Genomic DNA, 16098 nt, shown 5'->3' on the forward strand with positions numbered 1-16098 from the left:
TCCCTTGGCTCAGAGAGTCCACTATACTGAATACGGGTAATGATAGACGTTGGTCGTAGGTGCTGCAGTAGAGAGAGAAGCTCACCAGGATGCTAAGCCTCCTTGGAAAAGACTAGCTCACTCCAGTTACTTTTACTCAATAATTACACAAAATTAATTGGGACTGGGAAAATTTGCAAGTACCAAAGTCACCTTGCCCTTGCTGCCCAAGAGAGCAGACAACCCGTACAAAGCTCAGTCCCTTTTGACCACGGCTAGCCATAATCAAAAGCGAGAACTCCTGGTTTGCCAGGAGTGTCTTAGGACCAAGGCTGGTGCAGCTACAAGCGCTCATGTAGCACCAAGTGCCGATTCTCCAGAAAGAAAACATTTCTTTGAGATTCAAACAGACTCAGAACAATTTCTCAGCCTCTTCTGATTAACTCAAGCAAACATAGTTGCTGAAGCATTTCACTCCAAGCCAGACACAAAGGTTTCACTACACATATCACTACAGCTGGTGATCACCACAGGAAATAAGAAACTTTCTGAGGGGCTGGAGAGATGGCTCAGTGATTAAGAGCATTGACTGCTCTTCTGAAGGACCTGAGTTCAATTCCCAGCAACCACATGGTGGCTCACAACCATCTGTAATATGATCTGATGCCTTCTTCTGGTGTGTCTGAAGACAGCTACAGTGTACTTACATATAATAATAAATAAATCTTTGGGCCGGAGTGAGCAGAGGTCCTGAATTCAATTCCCCTAACCACATGATGGCTCACAACCATCTGTACAGCTACAGTGTACTCATATACATAAAATAAATAAAATAGTTTTTTAAAAAATAAAAGAGTGCTCGCTTCGGCAGCACATATACTAAAATTGGAACGATACAGAGAAGATTAGCATGGCCCCTGCGCAAGGATGACACGCAAATTCGTGAAGCGTTCCATATTTTTTTTAAGAAATAAAAAAATAAAAAAAATAAAAAAAATAAAAGAAACTTTTCTGAGCTTCTTCTTCATTGATTCACAGGCTCACTCCCCTACTCCTTCCCAATGGAACTCACCAACCCAGCAACTCAATCGCACACTCACCAAATGAGTTTTCTTGATTTGCCCTTAAGCAGCCTTCTAGATACCAGGATGGCTGCTCACAGAAGACGAGTCTGCGGGTAGGATCTGTGCTTCCCTGTTGGACTGAGGGCAAGAGCTTCTTCAGGGGGCTTTGAAAGAACCCCATCCCATTTCCACCCTCCATTCCCACCAATTTCTGCCTGCCATCCCCTCTGGGAAGACTTTCTGATCACAGCAGAGAAAGACACAAACCCAAGAGATAACGAAAGGAGCAGACATACGGCTGGAAAAGAATCAGAAAAATGCTTCCACAGCAGGTGTGGCTGGTGCCACTTTGTTCCTCCTATTGCTTCTAAACCCAACAGTCTGGCCTGAGACTCCTAGAGTGTCAGGGTAAGCTCGCTGCCTGCAGGCAGCGCAGCCCAGTGGTCAGCCGAGCACTAATCTCATTCGGCACTCTTATTTCCTTACCTACCCAGGCATTTGTGGATTCTGTTTAGGGAGTGGGAAGAGCTCTGGCTTGCCAGAAATACTGTTCCGTGCAAGGCTAAACCTTGAGAGTGCTCAGCTCTGCCCAACGGGCAGCAGCCCCATGATAGTCTCTACTGGAGAGTTTACAGAGATTTATGTCTAACTCTGGCTTCTAGGACAGCAAAGGCCGGAGATGGGGCTTAAGGTCTAGCTCACAGTGGGGTTTCCCGGATTCATTCCTTTTCTTGAAATATCTTCTCTGTGTACAAAAACTCAGTCTGTCAAGTGGCTGGTTTTCCTTTCTTGATGCTGAGGGGGCAGCTAAGCAAGGGAAATGCCTGACTCTTCCCTGCCCCTTGCGTATGGATGTTGGGATTCTGCGCTGGCTGCAGCTTCAGGTTGAATTGCCAGATCTCTACCTTTGTTACAAGCAGAGCAGAAATTTGAGTTTGTCTCTTCAGCCAGGCCCTGCGCTGGGAGCTCGCCTGAGGTAGCTGCGAGCTCCTCTAGGTATATAGCGCCCTCTGTTGGCCACCTGGACTAAATGCCCCAGGTCTGCAAATCACCGAGTGTTTTTGAACCCTGTATGCGTTAACATTCCACCCACTCACCCAATTGCCCATTGCTAAGTGCCAGGCTCTGTCTGTCTGGAAGTTCAAGATATAAAAATGCACAAAGTGAAATGCTTTTTGTTTTAATTTTTAAAGTATATTTCACTGTTGAGTATTTTTTAAAGATTTGTTTTATTTTTAATTATCTGTATTTGTGTATGTCTATGTGTGATTATGTACATGTGAACACAGATCCCTTGGAATTGGAGTCACACACAGTTGTAAGCCACCTGATGTGGCTGCTAGAAACTGAATTCTGGTCAATTCCTTTTCTTTAAAGGGTGATACCAGTGCTGGTTTGGTATCTGGATTGGAACGAGCCTCATTTTAAGTAATTTCTGAAGAATAAGGATGCGGGGTCTGAGTGTCAAGTAGTCCTTTAAGGGATCATATTTTGCTTTCCAGTGGCCGGACTCCAACGCAGTGCTACACAATGGCTGTGGGAGTGGGAGTAAAAACCCCTAGCTCGCTACGTCCCTCTTCCCTTGTCCCATGGCTCTTCTCTTCCCCTCCCAAACTGGAAACTCGCTGGCAATGGGCTGATACACACTTTTGAATCCTAGCAATGACCATAGAGAAACATTGCTTTTTCTTGCCCCAACCAGGTTCATAAAAATCCGGGTTGTGTTCGAGGGGCCCTCTGGAGGACAGCAGGTGTCATTACATCCCCTCCACCAAGCCATTAGGTAAGGATATGAGAAGCTCACTGGAAGAAAGATGGAGAGCAAACTTTTTAGATTTTTCTTTGCGGGATTTCTGTGTCCTAATTATTTTTTAAAAATATTTAAATATTTATTTATTTTAGTTATATGAGTATACTGTAGCTGTGTTCAGATATACCAGAAGAGGGCATCGGATCCCATTACAGACGGTTCTGAGCCACCATATGGTCCATTACAATGGTTGTGAACCACTATATGGTTGCTGGAAATTGAACTCAGAACCTCTGGAAGAGCAGTCAGTGCTCTTAAACCCTGGGCCATCTCTCCAGCCCATCCTAATTATTTTTAAGCTTCTGTTTTAACAGAACAGTTTTGTTGAACCCTAATTTACCCACTTAAAGTACACAAGACCATTGCCCTCTTCCCTAAATAAATCCCACAGCCCCTAAAAAGAAATCCTACCGGTTAATGGGAAATCCCTATCTCTGACCTCTTATAACCATTAATATGCCTTTTCCTACAGACTTGTCTTTTCTAGAGATTTTGTATAATAGGTGGCCTTTTGGTCTGGCTTTTTTTACAAAACAAGCTTTTGTTCCTGTTTCGTTTACACTTTAATTCGAATTACCATGTAATTTATCATCCAAAATGCAACATTTCCAGAAAGGTGCTATTCATAATTGTTATGCCACAGCAATTGGCAGGACCTAGGGCTACACTTGTCCAGCCAGGGAGGCCATCCCCATGTTCAAAGAGGAGAACCGAGTCATCCACACTTCTTCCCAACCCCCCAACTGCCCACCACCCCTCCCTAAGTCACAATTACCAAACCTTGCTCAGCACCCTCCAGTGTCTCGGAGCACTGCAGCTAATTTACTTCCAGGGTTGCTAATGCTGTTTACAGCTGAAGTATGCTTATGATTTATGGGAAGAAACAAGACTAATTTCCCCCAAAGAAATGAGAATCGGCAGTTTTGTTTTTTGTTTTTTGAGAACCATGAAATTTGATGGCGTGGCGGGGGCGAGGGGCAGACTAAGAAAGAAAGCAGATGCAGAAAGCAACGTTGATATGATAAATGGGGAAGGGATGTTAGGAATGATGGGCCATCAGGAAGCGGCTCTGGGAGGCTTAATTGAGTGGGCCACGCATGGCGCCTCTGAAAAGGGCAATGTAATTACTTACTGTTGTGCTGTTAAACGCACCTGGCTCACTGGCATCTCTCACCGCGATGGTCTCTGCTATTCAGAAGACCCTCCCTGTTTGTAAGCAAATGCAAATTTTATTATTCTTTAATTATAAGTATGCATTGCGCCAACAAAGAAGTTACATGGACATTGGCGTGTCACTTGCTTGGTGACAGTCTGTCCACCTACTGCTGACAAGAAAGCTAAAGTACTTTGCAGCAGACACTCTGCCTACCCATTCTTCCTTGCTGCAAGAGGGTTCACTCAAACAGCAAAATTTGTCAACAAAGTTGGCACGAGGCGGGGGAGGGGGGGAGCCACATGTGTAATATATTCTACCACAAGAAAGGTGTCCTTGTCCTCAGTCACACTGCAAAGCAGATACAGGCTGCCTCGGAATGCAGCTATGTAAAGGGGAAAACTGTATATTGTAACCAAAATAACACACACACACACACACACACACACACACACACACGTATGCACGCACGCACGCACGCACGTGCGTGCGTCACACACCAGGTTCTTAGCAGACCCCTGTGTCCTCTTGGAACCTAAATTCTTTAAGGAATTAAAAATTAGACCAAGATTTTGTGTTCTGAATTCACTAATGAGGCCATTTGGACCACCTGCCTTAGCAATCGTGCTTTGTGGAGCCTGACTTCGCAGGGTTCCAGGAGCAAACCTAGGGCCCGCAAGCTTCCAAGCCAAGGAGTCCGGTTCTGGTCCCCGCATGCAAACGCGCCCTCCTGGTGTCCCTAGCAGCCTTTGTTTGTGTGTGTTTTGTGTCTGGGCTCATCCATCTGCCTCCCCTTCTGCCACCTTTCCCTTCTGTTTACACCCACCATTCTCAATTTGTCTTCCAGATCTTTCTGCACCAATTACGCTATAGACAGATTTAGTCGATTTCTGGGCCAGCTGCTCAAATACGCCCTTTGCTGCATTGAAAAATACTCAGAGCAGGCCCCCGGCCACCCACGAGGATTCCCAGACTCGGAGTCTGGAAGAAATTCACGGGAACTTTTCCGATTCTGGTGCTATCCCCCAAATCCATTCATTAGGAACAAAGGGGGAAAAAAGGGTATTGATTTTCCAAGAGTATAGAGGAGATATGGATGCCAGCTAAAGGCCCAGGGAGAGGGGCAGGTTGCAGCTGAAAGATGAGAGGACTAGACCCACTTGGAGCATGTCTTTACTGATTCTGTACTCTGCAAGAATTTGGCCACGCTTTCTAAGAACAAGGAGCCACTCTTCCTTGGAGGAAGAGCTGGGCCCCTCCCTCAAGCTCATGAGCTCTTGGCGCTTATTCAGGGTGCTGTTTGTGCATATGCCCTTGTGTTTTCAAGCATGCTTAAGACAGGACTATCTTTGCCATCATCTTCAAGGTCTAAGAAAGGGGTCTTTTGAAATGGGTGTGATGTTTCAAGGAGGGGAGGCCCCTCCATCGCTACTGAAATGATGTAAGTTCCAAGATGGGTTTAGAAGAGTTCTGACAGGGTATGGGGCCTCATGCTCCAGGATGGCTTGTTTACAAGAGAGCTTCACATCCCTTTCAGAGCCATCCATGTTCACAAAAATTCCCTGGCTCCCCACAGAGGAGCAAGCCTCGAAATCCACCGTGCAAATTAATTCTAGCAAGTCCCAGGAATCTGTGCCCAGCTGAATTCCATGCAAGGAATGACTCCCTGCAAATGCTACCCACTCTACAGCATGGTCTCCCTTTGTCCTCTGACACTCCCAGGTCCTCAGATGGTTGCTCTTCTAGCTGCCAAGGGAGCACATGCAGAATGTTCCACGTGTCTCCAGGTGTGGGAAACCTAGTCTAGGGTGCCACAGCGTAAGGGGAGCCATTATGCCTGGGGCCAGACGGAATATCTACAAGCTACTTATCCATAAAAGTATCTATTATTTGCCTGATGTAATTGTTGTCTGAGAGGCTTTCTGCCTTCCTCTGCTAACCTAGGTCTAGTCCTGGAAGCTTCTAGCATCGTACAATCTTATCTAAGCCTAGAAGGTTTTCAACCTCTGAGACTTGCTGCTGAATAAGCTCACCCTTTCTTGTTTGTTTTTGTTTTTGTTTTCTGAATTCTAGCTGGCTGGTTCAACTCAGCTGTTGTGGCTCAAACTCCTCACCCAGCTAACATATTTAATCTGGCTTTTCTCTCAGTTTCTGGATTGCTCTGTTTGGCCTCAAACTAACTCTAGCAATTTTTTTCTAATCTTCTGGCTCCTCATTCTCTTGCTTGCTCTGTCTTTCCCTGTGTCTAGCTTGTTCTCTCTGCAACCTGTCTCTATAAAACTCTCTTGGTAACACTGGCTCCTTCTCCCTCTCTGGGTTGCTCTACTCTCCCTCTCAGCCCTACCGTACTGTTCTTCACAAACTGTACTCTCTTCCTGTACTGTCTGCCTCTCCCTTAAGTAGCTTCCCTTTCCTTTCTCTTCTCGTGAGAGTTGGGCGTATCCTATTCTGTCAAATCTTTCTCTGATTCATCACTTTTTTCTGTCATTCAATTAGACATCATTTTCAAACATGACTGCTTCCTCCTAAAAACTACCTTTACCTTCATTGTTTGGGATTAAAGATGTGTGCTAAGGGCTGAGTGACACACTAAGTAGAAGCAGATTCAAATATCCTGTAACAGCTATGAACAGCATGAATACCTGATCAAGCCTGAAGGCAGAAAAGAATCTGGTCCAGTACTGACCCAGGTCACTCCAGGAGCCACTGGTGCAAGGACCTCTGAAGGAGAAAAATGCAGTATCACTAACTGTAGGACAAACCCAAGGATCAAGTCTCCTAAACTCCAACTAGTTTCTGTGCACCCTGATCAACATTTCAAGAAATATATTACATACTTTACACACATGCCTGCATGAACACACACACCCACACACACAAGCCTGGCATTGTTTGTTCTGAGCCACAAGGTGCTTCCTACATCAGGAAGCAGTGTCTGTGAAGGACTCTGATCTCTGAGTATCAGCTTCTCAAAGTGAGATGCGTGTACACAGGAAGTCAACCGCCCTGTGAAGTGTTAGGCATGCAGGCTCCCAGGCTCTACCCACACCTCTGAAAGCACTTAACAAGATGCTCTTATGATTTATGCACATTCAAATATCTAGACTATTCTAGAGGTTCTGTTCTGCTCCTAACAAATTCCATGAGCTAGGATTCCCTAAGCTTCAAGAGTTCAGAGAACTTGCTTGTATTCTCTACATGAGAGAAAGCAGAAGCAATGGGATTTGATCCTAGAACCTAGGGCCATTTCTTTAATCAGAGACCTTTCTTGTTAGGTATATGTGCTTCAGCTTGAACCTTTTACTTTAAAGGCCAAATGCAAGGGTTGTTTTGTTTTGTTTTAACATGTGTGTACACACAGAGAGAGGGGGAGGGCAGGAACACACATTTTTTTTTTTTTTTAAAGTACAGAGGTAATTTGGAGGCTAAGGGCACTGACTATTCTTTCAGGGGACCTGGGTTCGAGTCTCAACACCCACAGGGTAGCTCACAACCTTCTGTAACTCGAGTTTGAAGGAATCTATTGCCCTCTTCTGGCCTTCACGAACCCTGTATTCATGTGGCACACAGGCATATTGTGGTAGTTTGTATATGCTCAGCCCAGGGAGTGGCACTATTAGAAGGTGTGGCCTTGTTGGAGTAGGTGTGTCACTGTGGACATGGGCTTTAAGACCCTTGTCCTAGCTGCCTGGAAGCCAGTAGTCTGCTAGCAGCCTTCAGATGAAGAGGTAAAATTCTCAGCTCCTCTTGCACCATGCCTGCCTGGATGCTGCCATGCTCGCACCATGATGATAATGGACTGAACCTCTAAACCTATAAGCCAGCCCCAATTAAATGTCTCTATAAGACGTGCCTCCGTCATGGTGTCTGTTCACAGCGGTAAAACTCTAACACACATATATACAGGCAAAACACCCATATACATAAAATAAAATCATAACTTCTTTTAAAAGTGATTTCCAGGTTTTGGCTTTGCAGATGTCCCTGTCCCCTGCTACCACTTGCAGCAGCCATGGTCAACCCCACCATGTATCTTAACATCTCAGCCGAGGGTGAGCCCTTAGGCTGCGACTCCTTCCAGTTATTTGCTGAAAAAGTCCCAAGGACAGAAGAAAACACTCATGCTCTGAGCACCGGGGGAGAAAGGGTTTAGATAGAAGCATTCCTCTTTTTGTGGAATTATTTCAGGATTCCTGTGCCAAGGTGATGACTTCACAGGCCATACCGGCGCTGGCAGCTGCTCCATCTATGGAGAGAAATTTGAGGATGGGAACTTCATCCTGAAGCATACAGGTCCTGGCATCTTGTCCATGGCAAATGCTGGACCAAACACAAATGGTTCCTGTTTTTTTTTTTAATCTGCACTGCCAAGACTGAGTGGCTGGGCAGGAAGCATGCAGTCTCTGGGAAGGTGAGAGAAGGGTTGAGCACTGTGGAAGCCACAGAGCATTTGGGTCCAGGGATGGCAGGACCAGCAAGAAGAGCATTATTTCCACTGCCAACAACTCTAATTCTTTTGACTTGCAGGCACACAGGAGACAACAAGTCTCCTGTAACTCAGGAGAGCACCCCACACCGTCTGCTCACAGTACCCTGTAACCTCTGTTCTCACTGAAGATCTTGGGGTTCCATATTTTCCTCATTCCCCTCCAAGTCTAGCTGGTTTGCACAGTTAAGTTTATTGTTCCGAATATAAACTAAACCAGAAAATGAAACAAAACAAAACAAAGTGATACTTTGGAGTTTCTAAAGAGTATAGATAATTTAGTGGGGAAGGGCTGGAATTGAAGGCAAATTCCAGCTCCCTGGCAATCAGAAATGATGGCCCCCCATGTCCTATTAACAAGCACTCAGTTTTCTCAAGGGAAATCTGCAAATCATAAGCATATCACTCCACTCCTCTAATCCTGGTAGCCACCTGGAGCCTGGGACAGCGAGGTCCCTTAAAGAAATGGGCTGTTCACTGGCCAGTATTACAACCTGGGCAAGGAGCAATAAGATGATTCAGCGGGGTAAAAGTGTCTGCTGGTGGCAGGCACCTTTAATCCTAATGCTTTGGAGGCAGAGGCAGATGGAGCTCTATGAGTTCAAGGCCAGCCTGGTCTATTGAGCAAGTCCGAGGACAGCCAAAGCTATGTAAAGAAACCCTCTCTCAAAAACACACAAAACCAACCAAACAAACAAACAAATAGTGCTTGCCATCAAGTCTGAAGACTTGAATTCTCTCTCAAAATCCCACATAATGGAAGGAGAGAACTGACTTCCACATGTAGTTCTTTGACATCTACATGTATGCCATAGTGAACATTCTCACATAGATGAAGTTAAAAATAAAAAACAAAGACAAAAAATACAGACATAGTCATACAACCTGACAGGAGTAACTGTTATGGTCAATGCTTCTGACTGCAGTGTTGGGGCCCAGGAATCTGGTTTCCCTCCCTCAAGAGAATATATACATCTCAGGTGCAAGATCCTCTGTTACTAAGGGAATCTCACTCCATAGCAAGAGCTACCAGAGAGCACCCTCCACAGGCACAGGCTTTGACCACAGTGGAGAAAGCAAATGACAAAAGATGGTTCTGCCCCAAGGCTGTGGCCTGGACTCTCAAACAACCTGGTGTTTTAGTCAGGGTTTCTATTCCTGCATGAACATCATGACCAAGAAGCAAGCTGGGGAGGAAAGGGTTTATTCAGCTTACACTTCCACACTGCTGCTCATCACCAAAGGAAGTCAGGACTGGAACTCAAGCAAGTCAGGAAGCAGGAGCTGATGCAGAGGCCATGGAGGGATGTTATTTACTGGCTTGTTTCCCCTGGCTTGCTCAGCTTGCTTTCTTATAGAACCCAAGACTACCAGCCCAGGGATAGCACCACCCACAATGGGCCCTCCCCCCTTGATCACTAATTGAGAAAATGCCTTACAGCTGGATCTCATGGAGGCATTTCCTCAAGGGAGGCTCCTTTCTCTATGATAACTCCAGCCTGTGGCAAAGTGACACACAAAACCAGCCAGTACAAAGGGTGTGTGTGGGACTTCTCAGACTGTCCAATGATGGGGTTTTCTCAGACTGAAGCAGACTCCTCTGTGCCCTTCTACATAGATCTCTATTCCACCTTTTCCAGATTGCACCCATGGCCTTGCACATGCTAGGCAAATACTCTATCACTGAGCCACACTCCAGCCAGAGATTTCTTTGTATTTGTGATGTGTGTGAGTGTGTGTGTGTGTGTGTGTGTGTGTGTATTTTAGATTTATTTGTTTTTCTGTGTATGAGTATTTTGCCTACATGTATCTATGTGTACCTCGTACATGCTCAGTGCCTATAGAGGTCAGAAGAGGGCATTAGATCCCCTGGAACTAGGGTTACAGATGATGGGGAACTGAGCTGGGTTCTCTGCAAAAGCAACCATAACTCTTTGTCACTGAACCATCTCTCCAGCCCCAAGAATGGCTTTGTCCCTTCTCCTTGCACCCCAGAGTTTACCTTTGAAAACTTGAGTAGTTGCTGCTGTAGTCTCCCTTCTGCCTAGTAAGCCTTACATCTCTCCCACATGCAGACTCCAGTGATGCCCACAGCCTTGGGCACATGCTTGCTAAACAGCCATGGCTCACCTTTGTTAACCTGCTGCCACCAAAACACTCAACCACTGTAAGCCTGTGTCTCCTGACACTACCGATGTGCAGGGAGAGTGTGGAGAAACACACCCACTTGTTTTCCATATGCTGCATTGAAGGTCCGTGTGTTTGTTGCTGGAGGAGTATTTGAGATGGGAAAGGGCTGAGCCATCAGCTGAGCTGTGACGGGATTCCAGACATCCAGAGTTCTGGTGTAATTCTTCATCTCCCTAAATAACAGTCACATTAAGTGTGACCGGTGAGTTGATGTGCAAACTGTAAGCTGGCAATGGGAAGGTTTCCTCATTGCTTTTGGAGCTGGAGCAACTTTGCCTGAGCCATCTGCCTACATCAGATGCTTAGGTTTGACCTCCCAGCTGTTCTATGGAAGGATAAGGATGTTTAGCCAGGTGGTGGTGGCACATACCTTTAATCCCAGCACTCAGATGGGCAGAGGTGAGTTGATTTCTGAGTTCCAGCCTGGTCTACAGAGCAAGTTCCACAACAGAGAAACATTGTCTCAAAAACAAACAAACAAACAAACAAACAGAAGGAAGCTCTGGACTAGCCTGTTTTAGGCTCTGGGCTTCACACATTCCACTGAGGCTATATAGAATATTCACCCTTTGGTTCTAAGACAGTCTTGTTTGGTCTGACTCTTCCTTTTGTTGCAAGCACTCTTGAGAAGTTTTGAGTTATGGCCAGGAGTAACAAAGAGAAAGGAAGCCTGTGGAGAAAACCAAGGTATCAGATGCATAGGTGTTCAAGGACAGAAGCCATGACTGGAGACTTAGTTGTGACAAATACTTTATATAAACTATCTTAAAGGGAGAAAAAGTGGATTTGGGCTTAAAAGTATTGGTGTGTGGTTGCTTGGTTTTGAGCTTGTGTCAAAGAATATCATGGAGGGAGTGTATGCTTGAGCAAGGCACTCCAAAATGAGAGTGGAGGGTGCTCCTAGTAACCTAACTCTTTTTCAAAGATCTTCATGGGGGTTGTGACCCACAGGTTGAGAACCACTTCCCTAAAGGTTTCTCCTATCTCTTAGTAGTACCCCAGGCTGGCAACTATGCCTTGATCCCATGAGTCTCCCAGGATATGGAGGGGGATTTTAAGATTCAAGCCATCAAAGTAATGATCCACAAAAGTCTTGACTTGGGCTTGAGCTGTGGACAGAACCTGGACATGCAGAGAAGGAGGAGGGAAGGACGAGCTGAGCTGAGTGGGAGATCTGCTTTGCTCAGCATCCTGCTACTTCAACTTGAAATGGATCAAATGTAGCAAACACAGGGTGTCCTTGGAATCTCCCTACATTGTGTACGATGTCTTTGGTCCACCAGGCCTGTTCTGCTTTTTGGGGTTTGGTTTGGCTGTTTGTTTTTTCAAGACAGGGTTTCTCTGTGTAGCCCTGGCTATCCTATAACTCATTCTAGAACTGAGATCCACCTGCCTCTGCCTCCCGACTGTAGAGATCAAAGGTGTGCGGCCCCACTACCTGGTTTCTGTTCTGCTTTTCATGGGGATCAAAAGGCATGTAATGTGACAGCCTGCTAGATGCTAGGAGATCTTTGGATGCAGACAGTGGCTGCTGCAAAGAGGAATTTGAGGCCCACTGTATGTGAAAGGGTTAATCTATTCATCTCGGGGGCATTATTTCAGCATTTGGGGTGTTTGCGATCATTGGATAGCCAAACTGCTTAAGAAGAAAATTAACCATGTTTTAATTATAAATGTGCTTCAAGATGCTCGAGGGAAGCTAATTAGCTCTGTTCTAAAGCCCTTTGACTAATGGTTGTGTGGGTTTACACAGGATACGGGTTACTTTTCTGTTGCTGTGATAAAGATAGACTGCCTAAACCAACCTAGAGGAGGAAGAGTTTATTTGACTCATGGTTCCAGAGGCGTGGAGGCAAACATAGTTGTAGGAGCAGAAAACTGACTGTTCACCCCCTCAACCACAAGCCTGAAAGCAGAGAGCAAACAGGAAGTGGGACAAGACTCTATGTGGCCAAAGCCCACCCCCAAATAACATACTTCCTCCAGCAAGGCTCCACCTCCTGAAGGTTCCACACCCTCCCCAAACATCGCCACCTACTGGAGACAAAATGTTCCAATACAGGAGTCTATGGGGGACATTCTCCTTCCCACCACTAGGAATAGATTTGTAAGTAAAACAGTATTAGGTTTTGAAGGAACCCGGATCAGCCTAAGCACTGGCAGACATGGTTCTCTAAGGACTTGTCCCACCCTTCTCCCCTATTCCCTCTGCCTTGCTAAAAGCCATTAGATCACATTCCTGAAGCTAGCCACCAAGGTCTATTCCCTTATTTGGCCACTTCCCCCTCTTGAGGCTGATCACTAAGGTCCAGCTATCAAAGTATTGAAGTCCAGCAATCAAAAGACCCTTTGGTTCACCTGATTAACATGCCCAATCAAAATTAAACACCTCATTCTAACATAGTATGGTGGTTTGAATATGCTTGGCTCAAGGAGTGGCACTATTAGGAGGTGTGGCCTTGTTGGAGTAGGTGTGTCCTTCTTGGAGAAAGTGTGTCACTGTGGGGTGAGCTTTGAGACTCTACTGCCTGGGGAGAATCTTCTCCTGTTTACCTTTGGAACAGGATGTAGAACTCTCAGCATCTCTAGCACCATGCCTGCCTCGGTGCTGCCATGCTCTCACCATGATGATAATGGACTGAACCTCAGAACCTGTAAGCCAGCCCCGATTAAATGTTGTCCTTTATAAGAGTTGCCTTGGTCATGATGTCTGTTCACAGCAATGAAAACCCTAAAATGGGCTGGGCAGTAGTGGCGCACACCTTTAATCCCAGCACTTGGGAAGCAGAGACATGCAGATTTCTGAGTTTGAGGCCAGCCTGTTCTACGGAGTGAGTTCCAGGACAGCTAGGACTATACAGAGAAACCCTGTCTTGAAAAACAAAACAAAACAAAAACCCTTAAAGAAGTCACATGTGGTTTCCCCCTTTACCTTTATAAACCACCATTTTCCTAAGGGCCACATCTTCATGGTTTAACTTTAAAACTTTTGAAAATTTGGGTTTTAGGCTACATCGCTTTAAAGTTTTTGAATTTTAATTTTTACACCAAAGTCATCTTCTCTATGCTTTTAGATCAGGAGAAGAGTGTACGTTACAAAGGCAGAGAGAAGAAAGTAGGCTGTGTAATACCCTGGGCACATTTTTAAAAATCACTCTTCGGAATCACCTTCTTCTATGGATGTTTCACCCTTGGAAAGAGAGATGGCAATTGTCACCAGCTGAGATCTGATTGTTCTTGGAGAAAAGTTCTTTTCGTTGTCTCTGGCTAATGAGTGACATGCCTCTATCCTGTGGCCTGAGCTAGCTCATCTCCTCTGGCCCTGCCTCCTGCAGGAAATCCATCTCACCTTGTGTCTTAGTCAGGGTTTCTATTCCTGCACAAACATCATGACCAAGAAGCAAATTGGAGAGGAAAGGGTTTATTTAGCTTATTTCCACATGGCTATTCATCACCAGAGAAGTCAGGACTGGAACTCAAGCAGGTCAAGAAGCAGGAGCTGATGCAGAGGCCATGGAAGGATGTTCCTTACTGGCTTGCTTCCCCTGGATTGCTCAGCCTGCTCTCTTATAGCACCCAAGACTTCCAGCCCAGGGATGGCACCACCCACAAGGGGCCCTACCCCCTTGATCACCAATTGAGAAAATGCCCCACAGCTGGATCTCATGGAGGCACTTCCCCAACTGAAGCTCCCTTCTCTGAGATAACTCCAGCCTGTGTCAAGTTGACACAAAACCAGTCAGTACACCCTGTGAGCTGCTGTCACCTCAGGTTCAGTGACAGCAGGTTCAATGCCTGTGACAGTCCTGTCCTGAGTGACCATCCTGTCACCCGGCATCACTAACACCCTTATCATCATCCCCACTTTTATTTAGCTTACTGACTCTTCTTTAAAGGCTTTCTTGCCACAATCAGGGGTCCATTTCTCACTTCCAGACCATGAAGGGAGGAGGAACTTTTAAAAATGGAGGTGGGCAGGGTGGTGGTAGTGTACACCTTTAATCCCAGCACTCAGGAGGTAGAGGCATGTGGATTTCTATGAGTTCAAGGCCAGCCTGGCCTACAGAATGAGTTCCAGGACAGCCGAAGTTACACAGAGAAACCTTGTCTTGAAACCATGCCCCCTCCAAAGAAAAATGGAGATGGAAGTTACCCACAATGAGATTCTCCCTTCCAAAGCATTTTTATAGCACACTTGTCCCTTGCTATTTTCAGGAGATTGGTTCTAGAACTTTTATGGTCCCAAGTCCAAGAAATCAAGGCTCCTTATTAGAAAAATTATTAAAAAAATTAGAAAAATTATTTGCATAGACACTGATGCGCACATACCCTTCTAGGCCTTAAATCATCTGCAGATTACACACACTTCCTAATGAAGTGGAACTGCTAAGCATATACTCTTTTGTTCATGGACTAATAGCAAGAGAAACATCTGTAAATGCTTGATACAAGTTTTTGCGCAGTGGTTGGTTGAATCTGTGGATATGGAGGGATGGCTGAATAACCACAGATTCTTTTCAACAATAACCAACATCTAATTCCAGAACATTTCCCTTGCCCACCAGAGGAGCCCTGGACACTGTATGCTCTTGATATTTGGTAGCATATAATGTCCAGAGGAGTCTCCATCCACATCCTGACTGTCACACTGGAACAGATTGTGCTTCAGGAATCCAAACTTCAGTTCCTTTTTCTTCCACTTTGTGGTCTTCAGATTCCCAGTGTCCAGTTCTGTCATAGATGAGAATTCTGACATGTAAAAGCAAGTGAGCAAAAGCAGATAAATGAACTAACATGATCAGGGAATCAATACGCTTAAATTGGTGTTTTATAACTTAAGGTCTAACCAGATAACTCTTCTGTGTCTCTTTGAAGTAAAGTTTCAGTTTTGAGATTAGTACAAATTTGCAATCTGCAAGAAACAACACTCAGGGATCAATGTCACAACTGGGATATTGCCATCGGTAACCCAGATATTGCTGTCCACAACTGGATATCACCATTCATAGTGCGGTTAGTACCCCAGCATCCAGGATCCCGCCTGCTGTTCTTTAGAGCCCCACCTTCCCAGAAACCCCCAGAAACGCCTTGCCAGCAATGCCTTTCCCGCACCCGTCTTGTCTCAGTGTTTGTTCAGAGCTATCTTTCAAGAGCAGTTTTTCAATTCAGCGGTTGGATTTCCACCCATGTTGTATGGATACCCATAGTTCATCCACCCTCCTTGCTGTATAGATACAGCACAGCTTATTTAACCGTCTTCCCATTCGGGTTATTTCTGGCTTGTTTTGCATTTGGGCTTTTCCTATAGTGTGAATACATGCAGACTGCTCAGTTTGGAAAGAATTCATCAATGAGCCTGCACATCTCAGAGGGCTCACATCTACATCTACACCACACAATAGCTTTCTTTGGGAGG

At 45.5% G+C, this 16098-nt stretch overlaps 1 non-coding gene and 1 pseudogene across 1 annotated transcript; both read left to right on the forward strand.

Annotated features, from left to right (window-relative positions):
• The first annotated feature begins 834 nt into the window (after positions 1 to 834).
• On the forward strand, positions 835 to 941 carry LOC116071540. Its single transcript, XR_004110951.1, has one exon. It is a non-coding gene; the product is annotated as a U6 spliceosomal RNA (small nuclear RNA).
• A 7077-nt stretch (positions 942 to 8018) lies between these two features.
• LOC116104719 lies at positions 8019 to 8605 on the forward strand (annotated as a pseudogene).
• The last annotated feature ends 7493 nt before the right edge of the window (positions 8606 to 16098 follow it).

This window comes from Mastomys coucha, unplaced genomic scaffold (assembly GCF_008632895.1).
Source record: "Mastomys coucha isolate ucsf_1 unplaced genomic scaffold, UCSF_Mcou_1 pScaffold22, whole genome shotgun sequence".
NCBI lineage: Eukaryota > Metazoa > Chordata > Mammalia > Rodentia > Muridae > Mastomys > Mastomys coucha.